General features: G+C 42.3%; 1 pseudogene; it reads right to left on the bottom strand.

The window, feature by feature from the left end:
- Positions 1–351: 351 nt before the first annotated feature.
- LOC133473992 (coatomer subunit beta'-like) overlaps positions 352–10,941 on the bottom strand; it is a 47,484-nt pseudogene continuing 36,894 nt past the window's right edge.

The raw sequence follows: 10,941 nt of genomic DNA, 5'->3' as shown, positions 1-10,941 counted from the left end.
ACATCTCTCTCCGCATACTTCCTTCTTTTAAATAAAATATAGTGAACACAACCGCACTGACTGCAGGTTTTCTTGTGTCCTAACAACATCCTGTTTCAGCCGTTTTATTTCGATGACAATTCCTTCGGGTCAAAACCAAAAATGCACCATGGACCATTAAAGGCCGAAAATTTTGGGTGGCCAAAAATTCGGTGCATCATGAAATTATATTGTCTGTCCAAATTATGAAAAATGTGTTTTGAGTTAAAGCCAATGAAATCAGATGTCAGAAATGCACTAAATGAAACCTAGGGTCAAATGATTTATTACAGCTAAATACTTCCAAATGAACAGTCAAACCACAGTGCTCACCTTCTGGTTGACCTCGGCCAAGTTTTCCCTCCACAGTCTGACCACACGGGACACCTGGCTGGGCAGGTAAGTGTGAGCCAATAAAGCAGCTTCAGGTAGGTGCTTGGTTTTTATCAAAACCTCTCAACACTCATCAAGTCTGTGTGGAAAAGATGACAGAACAACAGTTACACCAATGACTTTCACCGCAAAATCAGGACCCTTCAGTCACATGTGGTACTTACTTCCCCTGTAGGAAGTAGGTCACAAAGGCAACGTTGTTCTTGCCTTCCCTTTCTGCACCCTCGGCCAGCTTGCCCACCATACGGGCGTTACCGGAAGCGGTGGCGAGGAGGAGTAAGCCCTCGTAATCCTTAGCATGTCGAAGGCATTCCTGGGCCAGGCCAAACTCACAGGCAGTAATACCCAGCTCTGCACACCGCTTCCACTTCTGCTCTGACTATGAGGGGGAAAGGAGGACATGTATAGGTTGATTCAGAATGTTTGGAAACCAATAAGTGCCAGGATACCACAAATTCAAACTACAGCAGTAAAGGAGAACACTAGCCAATCAGAGACACCTCGCAAGAAGAAACTCATTCATTCAAACGTGTCACGCTGTGTTCTCAATCGCTCTGCCTGGGTCAAATGGCATGGAAGGGTTTGCTGACAAGTGGTGCCATGGGAGAACGCTATGTTGCCACCCAGAATAACGTACAGTATTGTTGTGATGTCATGGTCAATTGTCGTATTATGAATGTACAGAATGGACGGAGAATAAGCCCGTTTCAACTCAGTGATTATTGTTGGAAAAAATAAAAATAAATTGTTCCACGCTGCAGTGCGGTTACATACGAATGACCCGACTTACGACCTTTTCAAGATACGAGCTGTCATTGGGCTTTTTTTATACTTTGACTTGCGAGCAAAAATTTGACACGAGCGCTGTGTGGTGCCAGTGAACTCAACTCACTTCACAACAAGCAGCAGTTAGGCAGATTGTGCACAATTCATGAAAAAACAGGCTTCAAGCTGTTTACCGCCACTCCCAGTCCAGGTTTACTGTCAAACTAAACAAAAAAATTGACACATTGTATATTTAAAATAACCACAGCTTGGCTTTAGATAAATCACTTTCGCTTAATGCAAACAATGTACAATATTTGGAAACAATATGGTGGAGCAATAGATATAGATGGATAATATAACAATACTCACAGGCATATATTCTTCATCCTCTGCAAAGAATGACTAATATTACTGCGGTTTACTGAGTTTTGAGTGTCTCCATGTACAGTATATCCGTATGTCTGAATTATACTGCTCCCAGGTGGCCGTGGTGCAAACACCAGAAGCGGCAGAATGTCCATTAAATTGAAGCAAAAAAATGTGTCAAAAATTATTTTTATGACAATTTTTTTTTGGAGTGAGAGAGACTGGGATGGATTAATGGCATTTTTATTAATTTGTGGAAAGATGACTGAAGAGATGAAATATTGAAAGATGATTTAAGATAAAAGAATATGTGAAGTTACGAGCATGGCCACTAAAGCAATTGAACTCAAGGCACCACTGTCTTCTTAAAAAAGGACTCAAGTTACCTCTGCTTCTACAGCCAGCTGGTAGGCAATTTTCAAGTCTCCCAGCTGCAAGGCCAGCTCAAACCTGTGCTCAGGGTCCGTTGTCAGCGCTAAGGCCTGCTGCTTGAAACCCTGGAGAGCCGGAAGACAAAAAAAAACTAATAAGCACAGATGAAGCCATCAATTGGTCCAACAACTAGGGATCAATGAAATGAAATATAATGACATGCTCATAATGCACTGACCTGTTTTTCCAGGAAGTGGGCCACTCTCGTCCGTTGCTCTTTTGCAATTGTGGGAAGCACCTTGTCGGCCACACCAAAGTCCCTCCTCATGACAGCAGTCTGGTACTTGAGGACTGAGACCAGCAGGAAGTAGCTGACGATGTTGAGGTCCCTGTCTCCCAGGTAGAGACGGTCATGTTTGGCTATGTATCCCAGTAAATACATGGTTCTGCGCGGAGAGGGAATATCTTAAATGATGGCGCATTTCTGTGTTCTGCTCTTACTTTACATTCAACGGGAGCTGACTTGAAAAGAAGTTTAAGGTGACTTGAATGCAATCATAAATATCTGACCTGTCCAAGTGAGCAAGAGTGAGAGTCTCTCCCCCTACAAAGTAGCTGAGTCTGTTCAGAGAGCTGGTGTAAATGAAGCAGTCGCCAACCCAGAGTCCAGTCTTCACGATCTCCCGGACCTCTCCCTGGACCTGAACCAGGAGAAAATCCATGAACTTACAAATGTAATGTGGGATCATTGTGTGAGAGTTTACACCCCCCCCATGTCATAGGTCACCACTCCATCGCATAATTGTTTTCTGGTGCACCAACGTGCCAGGCAGCACTGAGGTCTACTGAAGGGATGCAGCGTAATTAAGAGCAAGCATAAGAGGCTGAGAACGTCCGCACCTAAGCTCTAGTAATAGTTGTTCTTACTGAGCAGAGAGAAAAAATGGCTACGAGTATTGTTGTTTGTTGCATGCTCTATCTGTATGTGTTGCTGCTACATGTCTTCAAGTCGTACCGAAGAGTTTTTTTTAAAGATTTATAGTTACGTTACATCTATGCTAATTTCCGTAAGCCCGCCTATGGCGTTTCACACAATATTTTAGCTTTAAGCTAGGTGTCTTTTACTGCAGCCCTATGGGGGGCACAAGCCAGTGCAAACTGTAGGCCGGTCCCAAGCCTCAGGAAAGGCAAACGTTGCCAAACAAATATGAGCGTTCATCTAAAGAATTCCATACCGGATCGGTCCCCGGCACAGTTAACCTGCAGGGCGGCGGTGGAAATTCAGCTTCTGTGGTTCGACGACGAAGGAGAGATGGAAAGCGAGTTCTTGGGCAGAAAGAAAAGAGGAAAGCACATAGCCTAGAATTGAATGTGGGGACTTAGAATGTTGGGACTATGACAGGAAAAGCTCATGAGTTGGTTGACATGATGAGAAAGGTTGATCTATTGTGTGTCCAGGAGAGCAGGTGGAAAGGCAGTCAGGCTAGAAGTTTAGGGGCTGGGTTGAAGTTATTTTCCCATGGTGTAGACGGGAAGAGAAATGGAGTAGGGATTATTTTAAAAGAAGAGTTAACTAAGAATGTCTTGGAGGTGAAGAGTATCAGATCGAGTGATGAGGGCTGATACTTGAAATTGAGGGTGTGATGTATTATGTAATGTCCCACAGGTAGGATGTGAAAGAGAGGAGAAAGAGAAATTCTGGAAGGAGCGAGACAAAGTCGTTCTGAGCATCCCAGACAAAGAGCGAGTGGTGATTGTTGCAGATTGTAATGGACATGTTGGTGAAGGAAACGGGTGATGAAGAAGTTATGGGTCGGTTCGGCATCCAGGAAAGGAACTTGGAGGGACAGATGGTGGTAGACTTTGCAAAAAGGATGCAAATGGCTGAAGTGAACACTTTTTTCCAGAAGAGGCAGCAACAAAGGGTGACCGACAAGAGCAGAGGTAGAAGCACGCAGGTGGATTATATCTTGTGCAGACGATGTCATCTGATGAGGTTACTGAATGGAAGGTGGTGGGAGGGGAGAGTGTGGCTTGACCAGGGGTGGGCAAACTACGGCCCGCGGGCCGCATCCGGCCCGTTGACCGTTTCAATCCGGCCCGCCAAAGATTGGAACAGAATCCCCAAAATCATCAAATTCATGACAACCTTCATTTGACCTTGTCCTGTAATGCGGAGTGGTTCCACCAGGTTGTGCTGTAATGTAAACTGGATGAGTTTTATGCTTCATTAAGCGCAGACAAATTTCCAAAAATCCAGAAGATGGCGCAGAGGTTGCTGGTGATGTTTGGCTCTACATATGAACAGAACTTTGTGTGATGAACACCAACAAAACATCTGACAAATCCCAGCTGAATGATGAACACCTCAGATGTGTTCTGAGAATTGCCACAACAAAACTAACACCCGACTTTGATGGACTGGCAAAAAAAGTGAAAAATAAAACAACACTGTTCCCATTAAAAGTAAATCTAAGTATTAACACAACAATGCCTTTGTTTTTGTTTTTTCAGCATTTGGTTCTGGCTTGGCCCACCTGTCAAATTTTTAAAGTCAATGGCCTCTGAGCCAAAATGTTTGCACACCCTTGTGCTAGACAGCATAGGATGGTGGTGTGTAAGATTATTCTGGTGGTAGGGAGGAAGACTCAGAAGACAAAGGCAGAGCAGAGAACCATGTGGTGGAAGCTGAGAAAGGAAGAGTGACTTTTCGGGAAGAGCTGAGACAGGATCTCGGTGGACAGGAGGAGCTTCACAAGACTCGACCACTACAGCCAAGGTGATCAGAGAGACAGGCAGGAGAGTACTTGGTGTATCTTCTGGCAGGAAAGAAGATAAGGAAACTTGGGTTGTGGAACCTCAAAGTACAGGAAATCATACAAGGAAAGAGGTTAGCAAAGAAGAAGTAAGACACTTGAGAGGACAGAGGAGAGGAGCAAGGAATACGTTGAGATGCGACATAGGGCAATGGTAGAGGTGGCAAAGGCCAAACAAGAGGCATATGAGGACATGTATGCCAGGTTGGACACTAAAGAAGGACAAAAGGATCTCTTCAGGATGGCCAGACAGAGGGATAGAGATGGGAGGGATGTGCAGCAGGTTAGGGTGATTAAGGATAGAGATGGAAATGGGTTGACCGGTGCCAGTAGTGTGCTGGACAGATGGAAAGAATACTTTGAAGTGTTGATGAATGAGGAAAATGAGAGAGAAGGAAGAGTAGAAGAGGGTGGTGGACCAGGAAGTGGCAATGACTAGTAAGGGGGAAGTTAGAAAGGCATTCAAGTGGATGAAAAATGGAAAAGCATCGAGGAGAGGTGGCTCTGGAGTTTTTGACCAGCTTGTTCAACAAGATTCTAGCGGGTGAGAAGATGCCTGAGGAATGGAGAAAAAGTGTGCTGGTGTCCATTTATAAGAACAAGGGTGATGTGCAGAGCTGTGGGAACTATAGAGGAATACAGTTGATGAGGCACACATTGAAGCTATGGGAAAGAGTAGTTTTGGCTCGACTCAGGACAGAAGTCAGTATTTGCGAGCAACACTATGATTTCATGCCTAGAAAAACTACCACAGATGCATTATTTGCCTTGAGGATGTTGATGGAAAATTACAGAGAAGGTCAGAAGGCGCTAAATTGTGGGACAGCCAAGGTTAAATGTTTTGGAGACTAAGTTAGAGAGAGCAGACTTTGATGGTTTGGACACATCAAGAGGAGAGACAGTGAGTATATTGGGAGAAGGGTGATGAGGATGGAGCTGCCAGGCAAGAGAGCTAGAGGAAGAAGAAGAAGGTTGATGGATGTTGTGAGGGAAGACATGAGGGCAGTTGGTGTTAGAGAGGAGGATGCAGGAGATAGGCTGACATGGAAAAGAATGAGACGCGGTGGCAACCCCTAACAGGACAAGCCCAAAGGAAAAGAAGAAGCTCGATGTGTTTTGTTGATAGTGACATACCGTAATTTCTCGTGTATAATGCGCACCCATGTATAATACGCACCAAAGTTGACCCAAAAATTCTGGAAAACCCTTCTACCTATGTATAATGCATTTTTACAATGCACGATTTTGCTTCTACCCATATGATCAAAACATGAAGTATTATTCTGAAGGTCTTTATTGGAACACGTAATCCTTTTTTAAATATACTTTCTCTTATTTAGAAATTTACAGCCCTACTTTTATTTAGTAAATTAGAAAACACAGTTGTGCTCATATGTTTGATTACCCAGGCAGAATTTGTAAGATGGGTACAATTCTTTCAAGAAAACATGAAGGACCAGGTGAAACACATTTAATTTTATTTTATTGGGATTCAAATTAAACAGTCAAGCATTTCAGAAAAGCATTGTCATTAAACAAAACATAACCATAAATAAATTAATGAAGGTTGTTGTTCAGTCAGTCATATTTAACAAAAACGACATTTCACAAATTCTGCCAGTGTATGTAAACTTATGAGCACAACTGTACATATATGCAGTCATACGTACGTACCCCTGTCACATTGGAATGAAAGTGTAGGCTACACTTTTTTTATAACCAGTAGGTGGCGGTGGCATTTTGGAATGAAAGTGTACAGGTTTTTCATAACCACTAGATGGGGGCATACATTTATAAAATGTGAAAGCACTATTGGCTTGACAATGTTTTGGGGGAAAAAAATGCACATTATACACGAAAAATTACAGTACATGGTTTGGGCGAACATTTTGGTGTTTAAAAATATGTCTCAATCGCTTTTGTTACATTTGTCAGTTTTACAGTAAATATTTCATGGATTGACCAAAAAAAAAAAACAAACAGTTTGAGGCAAGCTCTGCCTCTTATTTGGAGAACTGTAAACAACGGAGTAAGAGCAGGTGCTAAGGAATACTTTAAAAAGTGTGTTTTAATATGTTTAAAGCATGTGGGGGGGTTACTGTACCATAATAAAAGGGCTCATAACAATGGAAATACACACAAACCTCAAAAGCATCCTCAATGCCGTCCTCCGTCACTCCTTCGTTGTTCTCTTGTGAGGCAGCTATTTTATCAGCCATGTATCGAAGGATGAAGAAAGACTCTTCAGTCGCGATGCAGACCAACTCGCCAGAGTCCGACCAGAGGATCTGCACACAGGACAAAAAAAAAAAAGAAAAAAATGGAGGGATACAAAGGTAAGAATGAGACTGCTTGTGTTGCTAGTAAACCACCTTACTAAACATTCATAAAACAAACACATAGACCTGAAAGTAGCTATGTGATAACTAGTTGCCATCTTTGTGGAATTTTCTAAAATACATGGAATGAGCACTTCAAACACCTCTAAAACCCTCCATGACAAGTACATTGATGAAAAAACTAGTACATTACATAAGTACATTCCTTATTCTACTGCCCACGCTGTTCTTCTCACCAATAATGATCCATTTGTGCCATTTAAGTGCACTTTTTAGGGCAAGTGACACCGTTGGAAAAGTCAGTCATTTTGACTTGCCGACGTAATTGCAGCCTGTACGAGCTTATTTTCAACAAAAACTCGTCGGCCAACCGGAGAAGGGGTTCCCGAAGTAGCTGACGAAACGAAAGGGTCCAGGTCATATGTTGAGAAATAATAAAGTCATACTTTGTCACTCTAGCGGCACGGTGGACGACCTGTTAGAGCGTCTGCCTCACAGTTCTGAGGACCGGGATTCAATCCCCGGCCCCGCCTGTGTGGAGTTTGCATGTTGTCCCCGTGTTGCATGGTTGGTTAATTGATCACTCTAAATTGCTCGTAGGTGTGAATGTGAGTGCGGATGGTTGTTTGTTTGTATGTGCCCTGCGATTGGTTGGCAACCAGTTCAGGATGTACCCCGCCTCCTCCCTGAAGATAGCTGGGATAGGTTCCAGCACTCCCGCGACCCTTGTGAGGAGAAGCGGCTCAGAAAATGGATGGATGGATGTTTCACTCCAACTTGAAGGTGTTTTTGGCCAACTTTTTTATTGGCCATATCACACAAAAACACTCCCCAAAGAGTACATTTTTTGCGACACAAACTAAATTTCTCCGGAACCCATCATCCCACTTTCAAAATTCTTGATTTGCTGTACTCAGGTTGAAGTGGCCATTCACACCAAACTTGGCATTTAAGACTGCCATTTTTGGAAAACCTTGTCAAGTTTCCTTTTGAAAGAGAAACGGACAAGTCTTACGTGTTTAGGTTGGATCTCAATGCGGCGGATCAGTTCGGTGTTCTCCCAATCATAAAATCCCAGACCATTCACTGACCTCACCCCAAGCAAGAAACCTCCATAGATGCCTGCAGGGTCCAAAAAAAGAACATATTGGTTGTTGTTTTTACCAGCAATCACCTGGTGAACCACAAGTTTGCTTTACGACAGCATTGCCATTACCCTCTGCTCCAAAGTCAGGTGTGAATGATTTTTTTACTTTGAAATTCTGCATTATTTTAACGTTTCTGCTTTCTCTAATCGCATATCTGTTAAAAAGAGAAGAGGCATTAACTATTACATATGCGCTTAAATACTGTAAATAAGAAAGACAATTATATGACAGTAGGGATTGTCTGCTGCTGTCATTTTACACAAATACATAAGCACTGAATAGAACATTTGCTCATACTGTAGCAATTGAGCAGGAAGGCAACCCAGACAGACTTAAAAGTGAACACTTACTCAGATGAGTCATGTGCCCAAGCAAACGCCTGTGCTGAGCCGAAGATCTTGATTCTCAGAGCTATGGCGGTACAGATGATGTACTCTCCATCGCCACACACTGCAACAAACCAATAAATGAGAGCTCGACATGAGACCAGGTCACTCAACAAGATATTGAAATTGTTTGTGAATATTCAGCGTACCTCCCGTTGGGGTTATGCTGGATCGTTTGAGGGTGTATCTCAAAACTTTCCAAGTCTTTCACTGCCAGTGGGAGCCTCTCTCCATCCTTAATCTCAGCAGCACCCATTTGCATCAAGTTGGCCCGCTGTATTTGACGGTGCTTGGCCAAAATAATCTTCCCGCTGGTGTCCATTGACATGGCCGGCTCCTCGCGGCCCACCTGAAGAGAAAACAAACAACAGATGAGATCGACAATGTTTTTTTTGAATGCTTGAAAGCAATGTGAAGACTGCTTTTATATCACCTGCACAATATTGAAGAGTACTTACACTATAGTAACAAGGAACAGTGCTATCTTGATGAGTGCCCCAAGTGACACGTTTTTCGAGTTACAAAGTCATGCTTGATCAATTTTTTGCTTTTAAGGTACTGTAATGCCCTTGCAAGTGGGCAAGGAGAGCCACAATTGATGATGCACTTTCGGATGTTAATTTAATATGAAAAACAGCCAAACACAAAATGAGAGCACCCATAAGAAGCTGCTGTAGGCCCCTACTCACGTCTAGAGGATCACACGCAGAGTAACCTAACTACTAAGTCCAACCACATTAACCATCTTGACACCAGTCACGAGGCCACGCTCCTTAAAGGCACACTTCCAACACGTACTACAGTACGTACAGTAATACACTTTATAAAACCAGTTTATTTCTTCAGATTCTCTTTTTATTGTCTTATTATGTTTTTATACAATTTAGTTGAATTTGTCTTCATCAGAAACGCAGCAAAAAACAAAACAAAACAAAACTTGGTGATTTTTGGGGGGCCTGAACGGATTCAATGGCATTTCAATTAATTTAATGGTGAAAAATTGAGTGATAAGCTTGGTCACGGAACAAATTAACCTTGTACGCCAAGGTATGACTGTAACTCACATTAAGAAAATTTTCCTTGCAGTAGCTGTGTGACTTCAATGATTAAAAATACTGTTCTTGTACTTACTTTGACAATGATGCTGCCTTCATCATAGCCCAGCGCAACATTGTTGGAGCCCCTGAGGACGCACGCACACCACACTCGCTCCATACCATAGTTGAGGGTGCTCTCCAGGCGGTATGTGCTAGAGTGCCAAATCCGTACCGTACCTTCAGTGAGAGATAATGTTGTGCGAAGCAAAGATTAATATAGCCGTTGGAAAAGAACGGAACACGAGATATTGCAGCTCACCATCCTCTGACCCGGTGATTATGATTGGCAGCTCTGGGTGGAAGCTCACGCATGAGACATTCTGAGCATGGCCCTCCAGTGTCTGAACACAGGACTTGTTCTAGAACAGAAGTAAACTCCAGATGAATTATTTGTAGGGCTGTCCTCATCAAATTTTTTTTTTGCACCCAGGTCAGAGTCTTTAATGTTCAATATCTCCCGATACTGAGTCCCGATCCGATACATAAAATGAATAATAAACAAAAATGATATATTAAAAAAATATTAAAATATTTAGCAAATAGAAATAATTTTGGTAATCCTAATTGACCTAAACCAGGAACATGTCTGATTTCATGTCAGACAGTCAGGCGGAAAAATGCTGTTCTTGCTGTGCGCACCTTAGCCTCTTCGGGGCAGTGTGGTGCGATGCATTCATGGAGCTACTCATTTTCTGTAAGCTAGAAAAAGAATACAAGACCGTCGTGATAAAACATTAACTCATTCACTGCTATTGACTGCTGTTAAATTCAAATATCCATGTTAACATGGAGGACTGGCAGTGAATTAATTTAAGTTTTCACAGATTAAAACTGTGTGCATTGTTACATTACCTATCTGTATGCGTTACGATGGAGTTTGTGTATAAATATTTGTTATTTTAAGGTAAATCCCCCGTGATGTAATGGTAACTGTAGCTGGCCCGTCAATGGGGTTTTCCATTGAGTGTTGGCATTAAGCTGGCAATTTCTAAAACAATCATGTGTGTATTGTATTTAAATATATAGTGTGTTTAATTCTTTTTGTTTCATTTAGTTTTATAGTAAACTACACTTGCGGTATCATTAAACAGTTTAAAGCACGCTCAGGGAGTCTGCCTGCCTCTTTCAGTCTCTTATATTATACCAGTACTAAAAAATAGCCCGAAAAGTTGTCTTAATATAAAACAAAGCTATTACTGTTCCATTTGCAAAGATCTTTGTACCTTTGGATTATTTGT

Source organism: Phyllopteryx taeniolatus, unplaced genomic scaffold, assembly GCF_024500385.1.
Source record: "Phyllopteryx taeniolatus isolate TA_2022b unplaced genomic scaffold, UOR_Ptae_1.2 contig_79, whole genome shotgun sequence".
Taxonomy (NCBI): domain Eukaryota; kingdom Metazoa; phylum Chordata; class Actinopteri; order Syngnathiformes; family Syngnathidae; genus Phyllopteryx; species Phyllopteryx taeniolatus.
This window is presented reverse-complemented; position numbering and strand designations above follow the sequence as displayed.